We start from the raw sequence: 7577 nt of genomic DNA on the forward strand, positions 1-7577 counted from the left end.
TGCAACGACCAGCGCTCGCCCTTGATGGTTCGTGTCTGGTGACTTGGTCGGTCGGTCAGTCGGTCGGCCAGTCTGGTAACAATAATGTCTGAAATCAGGGTGCGGGTGGGGCAGATCATGGATGGATCATCAGAGGACAGCAATAATTTATTATCATCCACTGATGATCCATCCATCCGCCTCACCCAGGCCCTGATTTCAGACATTATTATTACCGTCCATCCACTATCCATCCATATATCCGCCCTGACCCTGATTTCAGACAATAATAATGTCTGAATTCAGGGGGTGGGGCGGATGGATGGATGATCAGTGGACGATAATGATGTCTGAAATCAGGGTGTGGGTGGGGCAGATGGATGGACGGATGAATCATTTACATTACTAATACTACCTACCAGTCTATAGACCAGTCCAGGAAGATGGTCCTGGAGTGCTTCTGCTGCAACGCCCAGCGCTCGACCTAGATGGTTCGTGTCTGGTGACTTGGTCGGTCGGCCGGTCTGGTAATAATAATGTCTGAAATCAGGGTGCGTGTGGGGCAGATCATGGATGGATCATCAGTAGACAGCAATAATCTATTACCATCCACTGATGATCCATCCATCCGCCCCACTCAGGCACTGATTTCAGACATTATTATTACCATCCGTCCACTATCCATCCATCCATCCGCCCCGGCCCTGATTTCAGACAATAATAATGTCTGAATTCAGGGGGGGGGGGGGCGGATGGATGATCAGTGGACCGTCGGTAATGATGTCTGAAATCAGGCTGTGGGTGGGGCAGATGGATGGATGAATCATTACATTACTAATACTACCTACCAGTCTATAGACCAGTCCAGGCAGATGGTCCTGGAGTACTTCTGCTGCAACGACTAGCCCTCGCCCTTGATGGTTCATGTCTGGTGACTTGGTCGGTCTGGTAATAATAATGTCTGAAATCAGGGTGCGGGTGGGGCAGATCATGGATGGATCATCAGTGGACAGCAATAATTTATTACCATCCACTGATAATCCATCCATCCGCCCCACCCAGGCCCTGATTTCAGACATTATTATTACCGTCCGTCCACTATCCATCCATCCATCCGCCCAGGCCCTGATTTCAGACAATAATAATGTCTGAATTCAGGGGGTGGGGCGGATGGACGGATGATCAGTGGACCGTCGGTAATGATGTCTAAAATCAGGCTGTGGGTGGGGGTCTGGGGCAGATGGATGGATGAATCATTTACATTACTAATACTACCTACCAGTCTATAGACCAGTCCAGGCAGATGGTACTTCTGACTGCTGCAATGCCCAGCGCTCGCCCTTGATGATTCGTGTCTGGACAGTCTCTAGTCTCTTCGTTCCAATCCTTGAGTGGTTGTGCCATCTAATCTGCGCGCGCTGGCTGAAGCTGGGGCCGTGGGGCGCTTGCCGCGCTTTCAAATCTCAGATGTGGTGGGCTCTTGCGCGCCTAGAGTCTACTCTCGTGGTGATGTCAGAGCAGACTCATCTTGCGGGAGCGGAGGGACGGGTCACCTGATGAGGCCGCTTCAAGTTCCAGACCAGCGGTATGAGGAGAGAGGGCCGCGGTGGGCGTGTCCTAACTGCCTGCCTGGTCATGTGGTGGGCGTATTTGTGGGCGTGTGTGTAGCTTGAGGGAGGGCCCGGCAGAGGAGCGGCAGCAGCTGAGTGAGGGTCCCTCTCTCTCTCAGACTTGCGATGAGATGATTTGTCATCTGCGAACAGCAGCAAGTGTCGGTGATCAACAGATTAGTTACTTAACATAGTCGCAGGGCCCGGCCGCCCGCCGCCACCGCAAGCACTTGCGGCCTGCAGCGGGCCCTCACTCCTGCCGGGCCCGGTCGCAGTCGCACTCTCTGCGACCGCGATCGTTACGCCCCTGGGTCATCTCCTAGCAAACCCGAAACACTTTCCCTAAGCTGCTATACCCATGTGCATATCTCGATGGTAGATATGCACATGCCCACGTACCTAAGACTATAACACACTAAACCAAACCCTCAGCTGTAGGGTAGAGGGAAAGAGACATCCTGCTCCTTCAACAACCGAAGAAGCTAGCGTCACCCTAGAGGCCTAGTGAAAACAGACACAGAAGGAAAAAGGACTTGAGGAATAAATAGCCTCACCAATTACCTAATGAACAACACCTGGGAGGAGGTGGGATTCTGTTCAAACCCACAACAAAACAAACTGTCAGATCGAGTCACGTGCAGCAACTCTGACAGATCTCCTTAGAACACCCACAGGGCAGGGTGTGACAGTTACCGCATCTACACAGTGAAAAACACTATTTGAAGAAATAATTTCTACTGGTGTGATTAACCAGCTGCCCCCCAAAAAACTGATTGAAGCAGGGGTGTTATATACCAATAATATACTTTCTATATAGTGCATTTAGGTAGTGCAGCATTTGTTTGAGGTTTTTCTGCGTTAACGCATCTACACAGAGTGAAAAACACTATTTGAAGAAATAATTTCTACTGGTGTGATTTACCAGTTGCCCCCCAAAAAAACGGATTGAAGCAGGGGTGTTATATACTAATAATATACTTTCTATATAGTGTATTTAAGTAGTGCAGCATTTGTTTGCGGTTTTGCTGCGTTACCGCATCTACACAAAGTGACAAACAGCATTGGAACCAATAATTTCTACTGGTGTGATTTACCAGTTGCCCCTCAAAAAACTGATTGAGGCAGGGGTGTGATTTAACTTCTTCCACAAATACTGCTCTTCTATAGGGACTTTTGTCACAGGGTCATTTTGAAAATGACAGGCAGAGGTAGAGGCAGGCCATTCCGCAGGGGTGGTAGGGGTCGGGCAGGTGCACCAGGTCGCAGCCTAAGTGGGAAGTTGCAGAAGGTGCATTCGATTACGTCAAAGGATGCACCAGACTTGGTTGAGTGGCTACTCATCCTCTCTATCTGCACCCTCTTCACTCTCTGCTGTGTGCACCCCCAAAGACACCACCACCACCATATCCCCTCCGCTCAAGTCAGAGGAATTATTTTCCCATCCATTACAAGACCTTTCCTATGCGCAGCCATTATTAGCATTGGATCAGGAAGAGGATGTATCAACGGTCGCCACCCAGCAGTCTGAAGACAGTACCCAGATCAGCCCAAGTAGGGTGGTCCCTGCTGTTGCCGCCTACTCCGAGATCTCTAATGTCAGTGGTGGTGAAGGTGACGAATCTGATGATGACATGTCGATGGACGTCACGTGGATTCCCACAAGAGAGGAAGAGGAGGGGAGTTCAGAGGGAGAGACGGAACAGCAGATAGGGAGGGGAAGGAGGAGAAGCAGGCAGAGCTTACAGTGCACAGGAGGCAAAAAGCATACTGCTATTGTATCTGGAATGAGCCATCCACCTTGCACGGTCACATCTGGCACACCCAGGACGACGGAACATGGCTCCGCAGTGTGGGCTTTTTTTAACGTGTCCGCTGCTGACAATAGTGTTGCCATCTGCAGCCTGTGCTGTCAACGCATAAGTCACGGTAAGCCCAATACTCACCTAGGGACTACTGCCTTAAGAAGGCACCTGGCCTCCCATCACCGAGCCCAGTGGAGGCAACACCGTCAGAACCCACAAAGCCACAATCTTCTGCCTCTTCTCCTTCTCCTCTCTCCTCCCAGTTGTCCTCGACTCCACCTTCCACCATGCCGTCGCATTCATCTGTCAAAAGGCAGGCTTCCTTGCCCCAAATGTTCGAGCGAAAAAAGATGATGACGCTGGATAACCCTCTTGCCCAACGGCTGACTGCTGGCTTGTCAGAACTGCTAGCCTGCCAACTACTGCCATATAAACTGGTGGACTCGGAGGCCTTTAGAAAATTTGTGGCCATTGGAACACCACAATGGAAGGTCCCCGGAAGGAAATATTTCTCCCAGAAGGGCATCCCAGAGCTATATGGCCACGTTCAGCGGCAAGTGAATGTATCTCTGGCACACAGTGTTGGTGCCAAGATACATCTGACCACAGACACATGGTCTAGCAAACACGGACAGGGAAGGTACATAACTTTTACAGGCGACTGGGTGAACCTTCTGACGGCCGTCAAGCATGCAACCCGTGGCACCCGTGTAGATTTGATGTTACAGCCACGGATTGCATGCAGGCGTGCCTCTACTTTTCCTCCTCCTACTCCATCCTCCCTCTCCTCCTCGGCTGACTCCTCCTTTCCCGCTGCTACCTTCTCTTCTGCTGTGCCCCCCAAGCTCCCTAGAACCTATTCGATGTGCCAGGTGAGACGTTGCCATGCTGTGCTGCGTCTGTTGTGCCTGGAAGCCAAGAGCCACACCGGTCCTGCACTCCTTTCAGCTTTGCGGTCACAGGCCAATCAGTGGCTAACCCTGCTCAATTTGACAGTTGGTAAAGTGGTGTGCGACAACGGTGCCAATCTGCTGAGCGCACTGAAACAGGGCAAAATGACACACGTGCGTTGCATGGAACACGTCCTTAACTTAGTCGTGCAGCGATTGGTTGCCAAATATCCCGGGGTCCAGGACGACTTGCGGCAGGCTAGGAAAATCTCTGGCCATTTTTTAAGATCTTACACGTCCATGGCTCGCCTTGCTGACATTCAGCGGCGACACCACCTGCCCGTCAGACATCTGATTTGTGACTGCCCGACGCGAAGGAACTCCACCTTGTATATGCTTGATAGGCTGCTCCAGCAGAAACGTGCAGTTAACGACTACATGTACAAACTCTGCGGCAGGACAGGTTCTGGTGAAATTGTATTTTTTTCACTGTGCCGGTGGCTGCTCATGCGCGACGCATGCAGACTTTTGCAGCCATTTGATGAGATCACCAAACTGGTCAGTTGCATCCAAAGCGCCATCAGTGACATCATTCCTTACGCCTTCTTTCTGGAGCCTGCATTGCGTTGTGTCATTGATCAAGCCATCGAGGAGCAGTAAGATGAGGAAGTCGCAATGCTGGATGAAATCCCAGGGGAGGCTACTCCATCATAAACAAGTCAACAACAGGAGTCTGAAGAGGAGTTAGAGGAGGATGGTTCCGGGGCGGATGAGGAGCAAGAAGAGCATGCTTTAAACGTTTCTGGGATCCCTGGTGTTGTCCATGGCTGGGGGGAGGAGAACGAGAACAACATTATCCTGGATGATGAGCAGGAGCCAAGCCCCCCATATAAAAAGTATAAAGGGCAAGGACCAGTACTGGGTGGCAACGTACTTAGACCCCCGGTACAAACACAAAATGGTGTAAATGTTACCACCATCACAGAGGGCTGTCATAATGAAGCACTTCCAGGCCTTGCTTCGAGAAATCCTGCATTCTGCTTTTTCGGGCGCTGGCAGAGGAATTTCCACTCACAGAGAAAGAGTTGCATGTACCAATCCTTCCGCCCATGGAAGAAGAGGGCGGTTTGAAGCTGTGTTGGTCACTTCAGATATGAGATCATTCTTGCAGCCAACCCATCGACAGCCGTACTCCAGATCCAGCCTCAGGGAATGCCTAGACCGACAGGTGTCCGACTACATCGGTTTAATGGCCGATGTGGAAGCTCTGAGAAGCAAGGAAACCCTGGATAAGCGCACTCGCCTAGCTCACAACAGTGTGGACTACCTCACATTTCTAAAAATGAATGAGGCATGGATCTCCTCATGACAGCCCACAAATATCCGCCACCACCCAGAACAAACCATTGTCCCTGTCTTAGGTAAATACAGCGGCATAAATGGCCTTTTATGTCCGTTGAATGCCTAATTTTTGGGGCCTGTACTGGCCTACAGTTACATATTTATCCTGTGAACGCCTAATGTACCTCCAGCCACAGAATCCAAAGTTCTTTGCTGTCAGGTGAATGCCTATTGGCTAATTTTTGGTGCCTGTACTGGCCGACAGTTACATTTTTATCCTGTGACCGCCTAATGTACCTCCAGCCACAGAATCCAAAGTTCTTTGCTGTCAGGTGAATGCCTATTGCCTAAATTTTTGGGGCCTGTACTGGCCGACAGTTACATATTTATCCTGTGACCGCCTAATGTACCTCCAGCCACAGAATCCAAAGTTCTTTGCTGTCAGGTGAATGCCTATTGCCAAATTTTTGGGGCCTGTACTGGCCTACAGTTACATATTCATCCTGTGAACGCCTAATGTACCTCCAGCCACGAAATCCAAAGTTCTTTGCTGTCAGGTGAATGCCTATTGGCTAATTTTTGGTGCCTGTACTGGCCGACAGTTACATTTTTATCCTGTGACCGCCTAATGTACCTCCAGCCACAGAATCCAAAGTTCTTTGCTGTCAGGTGAATGCCCATTGCCTAATTTTTTGGGGCCTGTACTGGCCGACAGTTACATATTTATCCTGTGACCGCCTAATATACCTCCAGCCACAGAATCCAAAGTTCTTTGCTGTCAGGTGAATGCAAATTGGCAAATTTTTGGGGCCTGTACTGGCCGACAGTTACATTTTTATCCTGTGACCGCCTAATGTACCTCCAGCCACAGAATCCAAAGTTCTTTGCTGTCAGGTGAATGCCTATTGCCTAATTTTTGGTGTCTGTATTACATTTTTTATGTCTAGCCACATAATCACACCCTTGTATCACTCCTCTGCTTCTCATTATGGTGACGTATAAACCGCATTCACCATAAGGACCTAATGTCACAGGGACATGTGACTGTGCCCCCCACCCTGTACTGTGCTCCTCATACCATACTGTGCCCCCTTATACACTGCATTGTGCCCTCTTACTCCACCCTGTGCAGTGCTTCTAGTCATTCCCTGTACTGTGTCTTCTTATACTCTTTTATCCGGTCACGGTATGGCGGTGTTATTCGGTCACTGTGCAGAGGTGTTATCCAGTCAATGTATGGAGGTGGTGGTATCCCATATCTGGATGGCCATAACTGTATCCCTTTCCCTGCCCACGCAATCCTTTTTTAGACCTGGCATGAGCGGGAAAAATATGCAGATTGCGGTGCTAAGGACCTTTGCGCCACAATCTGTGTCAGAAATACGCCTAACATAGACGTATTTCTATATAATAAATGATCACCTAATTGTATTATCATTCGGGGGTAGGGCTAATATCTTTATATTATATAGATTCTAGTGTATTATACTGTGCCCTGTATTTCCCAGTAGAAAATGATCCTTGGGAAACAGTCCTCATCTCTGACCACCAGGACCAGTTAGCGCTCTGTCAGTACATGGCGGCCTCCCCTCTCCGCAATGAATGAAGGAGATCCAAAGACCTGCACCACTCCACTTTCCTACAAATAGTGCCAAAATTGCCTTCCTGGTGTCCCCTTCTGTCTGGTAAAGCTTTGGCCTGAGCCTCTATAAATGAGGAATCCCCTGACATTGAACCTTCAAGAATTTTGTCAGATCTTTTGTAAGTTCTTTGAGTTACCTGTTCAAATGGCCTTGAAACCACTTCCTTGCTACACTTCCGCCGAGGCAACTTAACTGTCAGGCAGTATGCAATCTAGTTCTGTACCCTGTCCTCAGAATTGTTCTGGAATAATAAGTCCCTGGTGGCTGCATTTTCTGAGGGTCTGGCAGTCAAATTAAAGACAAATTGGCAGA

Source organism: Bufo bufo, chromosome 8, assembly GCF_905171765.1.
Source record: "Bufo bufo chromosome 8, aBufBuf1.1, whole genome shotgun sequence".
In the NCBI taxonomy this organism is placed as follows: domain Eukaryota; kingdom Metazoa; phylum Chordata; class Amphibia; order Anura; family Bufonidae; genus Bufo; species Bufo bufo.